This window comes from Gavialis gangeticus, unplaced genomic scaffold (assembly GCF_001723915.1).
Source record: "Gavialis gangeticus isolate Ggan-Ray unplaced genomic scaffold, GavGan_comp1, whole genome shotgun sequence".
Lineage (NCBI taxonomy): Eukaryota > Metazoa > Chordata > Crocodylia > Gavialidae > Gavialis > Gavialis gangeticus.
This window is the reverse complement of record NW_017729000.1, coordinates 21,985,295-21,997,864: the sequence shown is the minus strand read 5'-3', so window position 1 is coordinate 21,997,864 and position 12,570 is coordinate 21,985,295. Positions and strand designations below refer to the sequence as shown.

At 40.7% G+C, this 12,570-nt stretch overlaps 1 protein-coding gene and 1 long non-coding RNA gene across 2 annotated transcripts in view; one reads left to right on the top strand and one right to left on the bottom strand.

Moving 5' to 3' along the window:
- LOC109290030 overlaps positions 1–6,824 on the bottom strand; it is a 35,428-nt gene extending 28,604 nt beyond the window's left edge. Inside the window, exon 1 of the long non-coding RNA XR_002095495.1 lies at positions 6,661–6,824. This is a non-coding gene — a long non-coding RNA (uncharacterized LOC109290030). The remainder of the gene's footprint in view (positions 1–6,660) is intronic.
- An 819-nt stretch (positions 6,825–7,643) lies between these two features.
- Positions 7,644–12,570, top strand: part of CPEB4 (cytoplasmic polyadenylation element binding protein 4) — a 102,686-nt gene continuing 97,759 nt past the window's right edge. The window contains exon 1 of the mRNA XM_019506400.1: positions 7,644–8,098. The gene's annotated coding sequence lies outside the window, so the exon portion shown is untranslated. The remainder of the gene's footprint in view (positions 8,099–12,570) is intronic.

Below are 12,570 nucleotides of genomic sequence, written 5' to 3'. Positions count from 1 at the left end.
TGGGCAGGAGATGAACTTAGATGACCTCTCCTAATTCCTTCCATCTCTGTTTTCTGTGACTCCACCATTAAAGCAGCCATCAGTACCACGTGGAGGAAGCACTGCTCAGCTCTCAGTTTTGAGAACAAACAACTTTGACACTGTGACGCTGCTTTCCTCTGTGCCATTCTTTTCTGACAAGTAGTAGCAGTTACCAGAAACCATCCTGGTTTATTCTGCGCCTCGTAATACAAACATAAACTGTGCTGAATTCTTGTCATAATCCTTTGAGCAATACTCCTGACTGCTGCAGAGTTTAGTATTAAGATTGGCAACACTATCATGTCTGATGTAATCTGTTCCATTACAGATATTTATAGCATGCCATCCTACAAATCAAAGGAAAGGGTTTGGAAACTAAAGGGATGCGACAACCTGATAAAATCAACCCACTCACTCAGAACTGAAGCTGACACTGAGGGGCTTCATTCCCCTCACTCTACATTCGTATAACTCCTTTCGATGCCAGTGCGAGCGTGCATAAAGCAAGATTAAGGTGGCACAAATGGGAGACTTCACTGAAGTCAAATTGAGCTATTCACAGTTATACTCTGATTAAATCAATGTCTTTAACTTATGCCTGATATTTATCCAGAGCAGTTTTAGGACCCCCTTGCCTGAGTGGCAGAAGGTCTCCGTCTATTTTATATCCCATGAGGAGAGGACAATATGAGGAAATCTTTTCTTCCTCCTTTCTCTCCTACTTTCAGTTCTGCCTGTACTCCCCTTCAGCAGGGCCTGTGAGCAGTCTCAAAGGCCACTGTACATTGCCCAGGAGTGACTCAAGGCATGCAACTTTTGTGCAGTTGATTTACACTTGAAAGCATTTGTTTTTACTGTGGAAAAGTCCCTTCCTCAAGGCTCACCTTTCTAAGTCTGAGCCCCAAAATGAGCCACATCAAGCAGTCTTTTACTGTTAGTTCTCTGAACTGAATAAGGAAATCCCTACCTATTTTTATAACCTAGGAGTTTTCTCCAATTTACCCCAGGGTCCTGCACTGTGTATTTTGCATTTTTGCAACTAGAATGTCCTACCATTAATGGGATCTCTGCCCATGTAAATGACAGATTTCTATTGCAGGTTTCAACAAAGGAGAATTTTGCCCCCGGAATCCTGGTTTTTGCAGCTTGAAATCAAAAAACATAATAATGATGTGATCCAAATGCAGTGCTATGGTTTGGGTAGAAAGAAGTAGGTACAAGTCCACGCACTTGCTACTCTTGTGTTCAAGGGAAATTGGAGTCAAAGTTCTCAGTAGGATCAAGCTCTAATTTTGCACTTGGTTTTATTGTTAATTTTGAAAAGGAGAATGCATAGAATAATAAAACATCCATTATGCACCTCACTATTAAAGTAGGCTCCACATTAGCGTATAGCTTGTGCAAGTGTTTCATAATGCTGTTATTGCAAATAAAGTTGCTTTTCCAGGCCAACACACAAAGTGATTTCAGTTCCCCTGACCTATGAATGACTTGCAGTTTAGACAGATTTATATCATCTACTTATTGATTACCTGACATGCCATTTTAATCTCTAAGAAATTCAAACATTCCTCCTCAATCATATGGACTCCTTCAGATCATTTAATTCTTGGGGTAAATAAAGCATTTTTTGCCAGGTTGTTTAATTGCCTGGCATACGGGCCTTATTCTAATATCATGTGGGTCTACACTGGTGCAGTTTTATGTACTTCAGTGAGGTTACTCTTGATTTGCATGTGGTGTCATAAATAGGCCCAGAATATCTGATTTTATAAAGGCATTTTTTTTAAAAAAGGACTGAATGCTTTAAAAGCATTTAGATATTATGGTCCCATTGCCAAACCTCTGTAAGTGCCTTGAGAGAAGACTGGTAATGGTTTAAGGAGCTTTTAACCAGTTAGTCAGTGGTTCAACTCCCTCGCAGGTCAACAGCGACTGAAAGTCATTTCTGCCTTCGGGTTGTTCAGTATATGTGAACGGTAAGTCGAGGGTCTCAAATCTTAGCAAATGTGTGTTCACAGCACAAGTGCTACTGTCACACCCTACTTGTTGGCTGTCTGAACAGAAGCAATGGGCCTGTCATATATGTCATGGAGTCCAACCCAAAATATTACTCTTCCAGGCTTTCAGTCCAACTTTTTTCACTTGCACACATTCATTTAAACAAACTGACACCTCCATATATTGTTTTTGTCTTTGGAAGATTTTCTTGTCAACCACCTAAGAATGCATTTAGAAATGGCAGATTATTGACCGATCTCAGAATCACCATGGTCTGACGTGGATGCTGAAGTTCACGTTCTGTACGAGTTTGGCTTTTCACACTCTGGCAAACTGCTGAACATTAATGTGCAGTCCCAAAATAAACCTACTTCTGTACACCAGGGTAATTGAGGCCCATCATTTTCCATTGGTGGAGCTTCACAGTTGGGAGCAACAGCAGAGGCAGATCTGTGGCACAGGCAGATCTGTGTCTCATTCTGTGGCAGTAAAAATGCCAGAGTCTTATCAACATTATAACCTGGCACCAGTGGAACTACACTGGTGGATATTTATGGGTCCTTATTTTTCTAGGATGAGAAATGCCTGGGAGAGTCAGGCATGATAGACTTAGGCTCCACTTCAGAAAGCATCAGTATTCAGGACACTGCTTAAGCTTTAGACACTTGTTTAAATCCTGTCGACTTCAATGGGACTTAAGCATGTGGTTAAGTGCTTTTTTTCAACTGTGACCTAAGAAAAATGTTGATGCTGGGGTTTTTTTCCTTATTTAAAAAGAAAGAATAAATCATTGAAAGAGCTGCTTAAGGCTATCACAATTAAAAAAAGAAAAAGCAATCCTTGTGTATTTCCCACTCTACAGCTCAGATCAGAAGATATTTAAATGACAGTTAAGTAATAAGCAGCTAGAGCAGAAAGAGTTTCAGCCAATATATGCACTGAATGTGTCATAATCACTCTTCGTGAATGGTGGTCTAAAAAGAGGGATTCAAAAGGAGGTTTGCAGACCTGATTCTGTTCTGGCTACACCATTACCAGTGGAGTCAATCTGGATTTACGCTGCAGTAAATAAGATCAGAATTTAGTCCTATGTAGATTTCTTTTTCCTATCAGGTTCTAAAAATAACATTTCATTTAAGCTGAAAGAGCAAGGAAAGAAATCCAGTGGCATCATAATTTCCCTCACTAGATAGTTCTTATGCTTGTGTGTTCCACTTAAAAGAATAATCTGTAAATGACTTATTATCAAGAAAAGTTATTTGTTTGCACTAATCAAGACTTAAACTTGGAGGCATAATATGGAACTAATTATTTTTAACTAACTAATCAACATGTTTCATTCATAAGTTGGGATTTATCAATATAGCACATGAAAGGAGGGAACATATTATTATTTTAATTTAGATAATATGCAAAAAGCACTGTGTTTGTAATGACCTGCTTTCACTGAATATAATCAAGCTGCAAAGCTCTATTACAGGCTGGAAATAGCAGCAGCTTACTTTAATGAGATTTCTGGCTCTGGGCCCCAGCTGTTCTACGCAAGGCTCTCCCTTTGCTCTATGACCTACCAATATGTGCTGTCACCAGTAATGAGACAGGACCTATTTCCTAACATGGGGAAAAACTGGAAAGCACGAGTTCATTCTGCTATGCCAATAGATACACACCCTCTTTTCCCCTGCAAGGAAGAAAGAGGGGAGCATTAAATATGCAACATCTCTATCCCCTGCTCTAGCCTAGAAAGCATCAAACCCAAAAGCCAGTGAATTGAGAGTTTAAGGCTGAATGGCTGTTCTTCACATATTCCCTGCTCCAAATATGTACTGCTGGTTATTAAGTATGTACAGGTATGCTTGTTCTCTGTGAAGTCCCCCAATAGAGGACTCTAGCCTTTATCACCCATGATTCCTGGGGAAGAAGGAATGACTGCAATCTGAGAGTTAACTCAGTTTTTGTAGAATTATGCTCGTCTGAGGGCTGCATTGGGAACATGCCAAGAGCCAAAGAGCTGCACCTAATTTGCGTAAAATGGAGCAGATTGTGATGGCTCTCATTTTGAATACAGAGATGCAGCCTGGACACTGCAGATTCCAGCAAGCAGTGCTCCATTTTACACTGAGCAGCCTGGTCACTAAGATTATGATAGAGCATTTGTACCTCTGAAGCAAAATACCCACAGGCCCCATTATGAGACCACGTCAGGTGAATTTTGGTTCCCCTGCAGTGGATATTTACTATTATTTTTCTTCCTGCTTTTTTCTGAATTGTTTTTTTCAGTCTCCCATTCCTACTAGTGTTTGGTAGTTTCAAATAGATTTACCACAGTGGCCCGAACACATTGGTGGGGATCATTCAGAGCAAGAAGCCATTGATGTTTCCCTGTCTAACATTAGTGAATATTTTGAGAACATAGAATCCAGGAATGCATTTGATCTTTTTTTGGGTAAAAAAACTGATGAACATTTTCATCAGAATACATGGTAGTGCATGCTTTAATGCACTTTGAAATGAATGACTTGGTGCTTTTCAATTTGTCTTTTTGCCCTTCTAAAATACCCAAAGGCACTAGCCCACTTTATAATGGATTGGGCTCCAATGATTTCTTATTTTGAGAAATGAAGATATTACTGAATTAGCAATTATACTTAGCACCTAGGCACTCTAGCACTTTACAAAAATTGACTAATTGAGTCTCACAACACCCGTGCTGCATTTCTGTCTTATTAACAGGAATTAAATAACTAATTATTCATGTTTGGTAGGTGGGGAAACAGGACGACTGAGGATCTAGTTCTCTATTTGCATAAAAGGGCTCAACTCCCATTAACTTTACTGAATGGAACATGGTTAAAAACTCTCCTATTCACCTTCTCTTCATTTAGGTTTTTTTTGCTAAAACCTCTGCCCTACCCCCCAAAAATCCCCAAAACAAAACAAAACAAAAAAAAACAAACAAACCATGCCTGGTAGGAGGCATGGTATCTCAGCTAGAATTAGAAATCAAGAGATTCTGTGCTTGGGGGACCCAGTCCAAGCCATGATGGTTAGATAACACAGTGAGATGGTAGGAGTCATAGAAACACCTAAGATAAGTAGAGCATTCTTTGCTTTGTCATTTCATCTCTGAACATGCAGCTGACTTTCTTCAAATTAACATTTAAAAAATCTGAATTTTGATGGGATTTTCCCTTGCCCAGTTTGATCCCAAAGAAAAATGCTATTCCCAAGTGAAAATAAGAGTTTCTAACAGCTGCACAGCCAGACTTTTAAGTATAGCAGCATGAAAAACACCACTGTCATAATACTACCTATTTCCTCTTCTAAATTATTTATGTCTTTATTATATTTTACATGAGCTGTGGAACCTGGAGGCATTTTTGCAGTGTCAGATCATTCTAAAGCAAATTACATACAAATAATATATTCTGCTACATTTCAAGGTTGGCAAATACAGTGGTACGTTATAGTGTTCATTAATATTAGAAAATTACTATATGTGAAATAGTTTTTTGGGCAGTGATGCTTTTTTTCTTACAGACTTAACGCTCTCAGGCAATGCAGTCCGTTAAGGGGTTGCTTAACATATGAGAAGATATCAATATACAGTACCTTAATGCAATCACAGAAAAATGGTGAAGGCAGTCTTGCCAAATGAAACTATTAACATGTATAATGTGTTTTACACAAGATTTAAATGGTTTACTGAGTTTATAAAATCACACTTTCCTGTTGCAGTGATGGATCTGAGATATGAGCTAGGAAACAGCAATTCCAGCTGCAGCAGGATAGAGATGAACTCTTGGGTTTTCTCAGCGACCTATAAAATACTTTGTGCGCTCTTTGAAAATTGTTCTGAAAACAGAATTTTCTCTTCTTGTAAAATACACTGCTGCTATGTTGCCTAGAGATATTAGCTCAGCCATTTTTGAAGCAAGGGTTGGGAGAAAAATGATACGGATTCTCTTCAGATTTTTCTGTTGCCTCTGGCAATGTTGAACAGCAGTAGCCTTGCATCTCATTAGGCCCAAATTATTGTGCAGAGACCAATATGGACCTCATTCACTTACCTTCTCCGATCCCTTCTCAGTTCAGTCTAACAAACATACCACTCCTCACACAGTAGGTGTGGTGATCAGCGGGTTAAATAAATATAGGCGTACATGAATGAGAAGAACTAAACAAACTTTAATTGTGGAACAGCAGGCAACCTCTGCAGACCCTTTGTCTCTCTTTCTCACTGAGTACCCTAACTGAGGGACCATCTCTCAATTCCCAACTTCTGTAGTCTTCTAAGTAAGGAAGTATCTCTAAATTATCACTTCTATCATGATACTATTATTTTAATCTTCAAATGTAAATTGATTAATTTCATGTTATCTCAGATATTTACATTTTTAGTGGGGTTGCAGACTCTTTATGGACAAGACATAACCATCTCACAGGAATAGTCTGTAAGAAGCAAGTGGTTTGTGCACCTTTGATACCCCACAGTTTTTTGTTCCCACACCCTGGTATCTGCCAGCACCTCCAACAGTAATAAACAGGAGCATCAGCCTGATGCTTCCCCTAAAGTTAGGGACAATGCTGCACAGTGTCAACAGTTAAAGCTTCTGTGCTGACTCATAGAGGGCTCACCTTTCTTCCTAGATGATACCATGACAGCTGCAGTCAGCAGACGTTCTAGAATTGACAGTCCCATGGTTTAAAAGAAGGAGCTGAATGCAAGGCATTTTCTATCCGGGTTTGTTTTCAGCTCTGTAACTCATTACCCCCATTGGCTCAACAGTGTCCTCATTTGTTAACTTTCAGGCCATATTGCAAAGCACATCTAATTGCCTGAGCATTTCTAGGATGAGTTGGGTAAAAGATTAGAAGATGGCTAGTTAAGAGATCCTGGGTTTTTGTTAATGTGGGCTGATCACATTAAGTTACTGTTTTATTTTGATGTTATGTTTGTGTCATATACTCTCTTGTATTGTTATTTGGAGAATGTGTGCTGCTTGGCAGAGCTCTTGCCATCTGCATTGAAGATATCTACCCTTTGTTGCGCTTTATCATTTATACAGCAATGCAAGTTTGGATAGGTGCTTTATTAAATCCAAGTAAACCACAAATCTTAAGGTTATTTCTGACTCAGTAAAGTAAGCAAACAGATTTTTTTACACTACCCCAGCTGCTCTCAATTTTTACTGTGACCTGAGTCACAATCTAACATTTATTGGGTGATGTGTTGCAGTCAGAACTGTCAGAAGAAGGATTTTAGAAAGCTGGGTAGGAAATCTAATCCTCTGAAGAGAGCTGCACATTCCCCCTCATGTTTTAGCTTAGCAGTAAGGAGCTTGTTAAGGGGCTTGTGCCTTGAGGACTGATTCTAGGGTGGTCCTCCTCTATAGAAAGTGCCCCTGAAGATCACCAACTAGCATTGTCTAAAAGTGCCAGGAGAGATGGCTCATGGAATTCCTTCTTTTAAGTTAGCTATCTCCATAGATGAACCCATTATATGTTAATGATTATTTATGATACTTTATACAGTTAAAATGTAATTTCCTTCTAAGGCTTTTTCAGGATAAAGTGCTAGATATATACCTAACCACTGAACTGCAGCTATATCCTTGGTAGAGAAAATTGGCACATTGAATCTTGCACCCTGGGAGATGTGGAGAAAGGAACAAGAAAGAATATTAGCATAAATCCTCACTTTTGTACAAACTATCATGGGAAGTTTAATGTCAAAGCAGAGTAGATAGGAACTTTGTGTTGGATTTTAAAAGGTAGTTAGATAACTGAAGATGGAATTTGGCACCTAAAACTTTTAAAATATAGACTTTTAAAGTTTGTGTCCAAAAGACCTCTATGAAATAAGCTGCTGGTACTCAATTTATCTATTGCTGGAGGATGAAGAACTGACTTAAACCTGCAAATATTTAGGTTTGTGGTTTGAGTAAGTCTAGATATTACAAATGCCCTGCTAGACCCATAGGTAAATATTTAATCAGTTCAATAAGGATATATATGTTGAAGAGCTTCAGAAATACCTGTCATAATTCCAGTCTGTCTATCACTGGAAACCATAGTAAGTAATATCTTTTGTCTTGCAGTGGATGCTGTTTCTGTACTAGTATTTCTTAGCAGGAACTTGAGGCTGGTGATGTGTAGGACACAGAGATGGCATCTCTGTTTTGGACATTTGGGGAGGAAAAAGATTTTCAAAGTCATTTGAAATTCTCTCATGGCTAAAAGTGATTGGTTTTTAAAATGCTGGCATACCTCCTTCCTTAATCTATTGCAAAGATCCACAAAACTTAGGTTGCAATTCAAAGAAATCACTCCTGTTGGGAACTACAGAACCCAACTGCTTGCTCTTGATTTACCTCCAGCAACCCATCAAGGTAGCAGCTTCCTTTCCAGTGGTTAAACACTCATATTTATAGACACTACTAATTTTGTGTAGTGAACTACTCTTCCTTGCAATTAGATGTCATTATTGCAATCTCTGTGCATTATCTGGCAGTTTTAGCTTAAAGAGGCCGTATAAAATGATGCCAGTCCTCCTGGGCAGCTGACACCATCAGTATATCACCTGGGGAGAAGCCTTCATTGGACAGTAATAACAGCAAACCATGTTTGTCATGCCCAAGGATTGATGCTAGCATTTGGAAGTTCTGCTCACAACCCACTCGTTGAGCTGCATTTGTCCTTTTGCATTGCAGGGTGTGCCTGCATGAAAATCAGGCTGTTGATGCTATCCTTTCCAACCTATTTATTCAACAGCCATACATTAGAGGCAGGTCTGTCACTTCTTGACAGAAGTGCTTGTTAACTTTGAATCTGATGATAAGGATAATAATAATAATACTAGAGTGACTCATAAAGTACAGAGGAAAATAGTGTTTAAAATTCAGACAGGCTTGCATAGGTTGCAAAATGATAAACAAAAGGGGCAATAGTAACCCTGTAATTACTAGGTCAGAAACAATGATGATTTTCACTTTATGTAAACAAATCCATTTTCACAGGTGGAAACAGGGGATATAGGATTGCAGAGGAAAGAGCTTACTTAACATGTGTATGCAATTTGGGGTTTGTTGAAAAGAAACTAGTGACTTTACAGGTTTAAAATAGCTTGGAGTATGGAGGTGGTTATACACGCCCAACTGTTGATTGAAACTTTTTGACAAATGTTGCTGAATGGGAATGCCATCTTGCCCCCGCCCCCCGAATGTACATATCCTCATGATTTCTTTCTCCTTTTGCGGTCATTTAACTCTGAAAAATGTTGTGTTGATTTTAATTTATGCAAGTGTAAAAATTGGCACCCATCTTTATGAGCAACCCCAGCACGTGTGCTAAGCATGGTACTCAAGGCCATTTTGCTCGGCACACTATCACCAGCTCTGGCTCTGGTAGCAGCTGCCAGCCACAGAGCCCGGGCTGCTCCCAGTGCAGGCAGCAGGCAGGCTGCAAATAGCTGTGCCGGGCTCCGCAGTCCTGGCATCAGCTCCATGCTGGCAGCGACTGTGCGTGAACCTCTGAGTGGACAGTGGGAGGGTGTGCTGCTTCAGGCCCTAGCCCCACTGTCCACTCCAAGGTCCACACGCACTTGCCAGGACAAAGCTGATGCCAGAGCCTGGAGCAGCTGTTTGAAGCCTCCGGGCTGCAGCCAGCTCAGGCTCTGGGTAGCTGCTGCCAACCACGGAGCCCAGGGCTTGCAGCTGAGCCCACCTGACTCCCACCTGCTCCAAGCCCAGCCCAGGCCCAGACCCAAGATGAGGCTGGCACTGCCCTTTGCTGGGAGTGCCACACTTTTGCGGGTTTAGCTGTGCAGGGTGGATGGGTGGTTGGGCTGATGGGCAGACTGTGGGCCGGGGCCTTGGCCGGACATGCTGCAGCCTGGGGGCTGGCTCCCTGGGGAAGCACAGGGGCTCCGGTGGGTCCAGGGCATCGTTGGGTCAGACTTTGTCCGGTGGTCGAGCAGCCTGGTTCTGTGTGCCTGCACAACTGGTTCTGTGTGTCTGTGTGTGCACATGTGTCTGGTTCTGGATGTGTGCTCATGTGTCTGTTTTGGGTGTGTTCTGGTTCTCTGTGTTTGTGCACATGTGGTTTTGTGTCTGCGTGTCTGGTTCTCTGTATGCATGTGTATGTGTCTGGTTCTCTCTCTGCTCTCCTTTCTCTCTCTGTCTCTTCTTTTTTTCTTTCCCTTTCATTTTTTTTAATTCTCTTTCCCTCTTTCTCTTTTCCCCCTTTCTCTTATTTCTCTCTCTCTCTCATTGCAACATTCTTAACAAAAAAGGAATACACAACAACAAAGGCAACATTTATGATTATTAAATATACTAATATGCAGTGCATCTTGCTATGTACACTCCCCACTTTTTGCTTTTCTGGCATGCTGGCACTCTGGCACCTTCCAAGGTAGGCATTGTGGTTTTTTCAGCACTCCAGCCAAAAAACATTGCCTATGCCTGCTCCAGACACTCCTGATATAACTGCAGTCACAAGTGTAGTACATTCAGCACACCACATGTCCTCCACAGTCATTTCCCCATCTGTCCACTGACAATCCTGCACCCTTCCCCTATTTTTAAATGCCCGAGGGGAGAAACGAGCCTTGTGGAATGACCTGAAATTCATCAGACTCCAGCTATTTCAGATCATGGGGGAATGTTGTCCAAAGCCATGGGACACTCGCAGGGAACATCTTGCATAATGCTTCACTCGTTTACCAACGAATTTCCAACTTGAGAGCCTCAGCTGATCTCAAGCATGTCAGTATGGCATGGAGAGAGGTGGGGGAAGTGGTCTTTCATGTTTAGATGGATAGGTCTTGTGATGGATCTGGAGCTAGTCTGTAATAATTTATTAATCCTATATGTTGACATGGTTTTTTTTATGTTAACTGTAGGAATATACTGATTCAGTTTAGTAGGCAATTATAAGGAGAATGAGAGGTAAGAGAAGATTTTTTCAAAATAAGTTACCCTTCAGTGAAAACTTGAGGGTTGTTTCAAGACAATGGCAGAGGCATTGGCTCTAAGGTGTCTGGTTTGATCTGCTGAGCCTATTCAACTGGAACTGGAATTGACAAGGATTGGAATTCCTACAGCCTTGGCATTGACAAGAACAAATGGATTCTGGGTGGATTAATAAGGGGGTTGATTATTTCAAAAGACAAGATTAGTGCTGGGGGAGTTTTGGGGGGAATCAGACAGATATAGCCACCTGCTGGGGTGCCTGAAGAAGCCAGGCCTGCCTTGGTCCCTATCACAGGACAGTAGGATAGTCATGTACGTGGAATGTTTGTCAGTTTAACATCTTATTTTCTTTCCAAATGCTATATTCCTGCTGGTAAAATAAAATCAATCCTTTAAGAATGCACTTTGCTTATTGTACACTACAGCTGACACTCTCCAAGCAAGAACCACTGTTTGACCTGCTGGGTAAGTACAATATATATAAGGCCCAGGGCCCAGTCTAACAATGGAAGAATCCCAAGATTCCACTTAAAGACACTAAGGTGCAAGGCCTCTAATCTGAGGGAGAATATGAAGAGGAGAGAGATTCTGGGGGAGTTAGCCCGGTAAATATGACAGGTCTATTTATTTTTCATTTCTAACAAATGTACAATAGAGTGTTTCTGGTGCATTCGTAATATTAACTACAAGGTCTGCTTGCAGACGTTAAACAACAAAAACAACCCAACACACTTTACCGGAAGAAGCAATGCATTACTTCAACCGGGCTCTGCAGCATCTGTATAGATTGAGTGCTTCAGCAGAGCTTTTTGATGCTTTTATCTAAAGCTGACTCAATCAGCTATTAGATAAAAGCACCAAAAAAGCCCCACTAATGTGCCTGACCTATACAGATGTTGGACAAGCTGGGTCCAACTAATGTGCTGCCTCTTCTGGGCTCGCACTGGGCTCGGTGCGGAAGCGTGCCAAGTTTAAAGCGCTGTTCATTTTTTTTGAACATCTGCAAGCAGCCAAGATGATATTTAAAAGATAATAAAGAGCAAAGGTTCCCTTCTCCCTCTTGCTCAAAATAAACTAAGTTCCACTTACAGCAGGCAAAAAACAATGGGCCCAGTGCATGGGCAACGTAGGATTTTGAACGTGGGGGTGCAGATGGTGCGGTACATCATCACTTATAACACATTTTTCTTTATTTAAAGGGAAGCTAGAAGGTTTATTAATATGTTAGGGGGCTAGAAATATAACTATTTGATTGTGCATTAATTTGCACAATTATATACTAAATTTAAAAAACCACAACAAACTAGGCAAAAAAGAGTCAGAATACTTGAAAGATATTGTCATTAGTGCCATACTCACTATAGTTAAATGCACATCTCTTATTCAGATTCATAAAACAAAATCTAGCCACCTTGAGCATCTTGACAGTGCCTCCAATACTTCATTGTCAATCATTCCTACACCTCAGTAAATATCGCCACACCTGAGTTAAGTTTTTTAGCTAGAGCTAAAAACAGTTTCATAGTTTCATAGTAGCTAGGATCAGGAGGGACCTGAACAGATCATCTAGCCG